The sequence below is a fragment of the Sinocyclocheilus grahami genome, unplaced genomic scaffold (genome assembly GCF_001515645.1).
Source record: "Sinocyclocheilus grahami isolate Dianchi unplaced genomic scaffold, SAMN03320097.WGS_v1.1 scaffold387.1, whole genome shotgun sequence".
NCBI classification, from domain to species: Eukaryota; Metazoa; Chordata; class Actinopteri; order Cypriniformes; family Cyprinidae; genus Sinocyclocheilus; species Sinocyclocheilus grahami.
In genome coordinates this window covers 110,024-110,632 of record NW_015505566.1, presented here as the reverse complement: position 1 = coordinate 110,632, position 609 = coordinate 110,024, and the positions used below count along the sequence as shown (strand labels likewise).

The following is a 609-nucleotide window of genomic DNA, read 5'->3' as shown; positions in this document are numbered from 1 at the left end:
GCCAGCAAACCTGGACATCTTGGACACAGCAGGACAGGTAGGCGGGAGAGGTGGTGTGATTAAAGAAGGACACATGGAAAACAAGACAAGAATCAGACCAACTGTGAAGTGCAAAACCTGTCTGTGGTAAACCGTGGTGCTCAAATTAACACTTTATTTTGCAGACTATAAGAAGGTCATTCTCCTTCAACCAAATGTGTCTCACTTCCCTTTTCCTGTTTCTGTCTTTGCGGTTGTCATTTCACAAGACACACAAACACACATCGGGCACTATGTTTCTTTCTCTTAATCAGCATCTTTTTCGTCATTGGATCACTCAGCAATGTTATAAAATACATTAGTCATTTATCACGAGTTGTATGTAATAATGTAGTGTTTAAGGTTCATTTGGGAACATTGTTGAAACATTGAAGTAGTGTTTCATAATGCATCTGCGGTATAATGTTGATTACGACATACAAATTTTGACCAATCGACCAATCTGAACTGATCTCTTGTTTTTTTTTTAAACAAACAAAAATCTGGTTTACAGGAATGCATTATGGTGCCAGAAATATAGCCACAAGACCTATATGTGAGATTGTATTTGAACAAGAGACTAATGTGGTA

At 37.8% G+C, this 609-nt stretch overlaps 1 protein-coding gene across 1 annotated transcript in view; it reads left to right on the top strand.

The window, feature by feature from the left end:
- Positions 1–6: 6 nt before the first annotated feature.
- Positions 7–609, top strand: part of LOC107550083 (GTP-binding protein Rit1-like) — an 8,922-nt gene continuing 8,319 nt past the window's right edge. The window contains exon 1 of the mRNA XM_016231310.1: positions 7–37. The gene's annotated coding sequence lies outside the window, so the exon portion shown is untranslated. The remainder of the gene's footprint in view (positions 38–609) is intronic.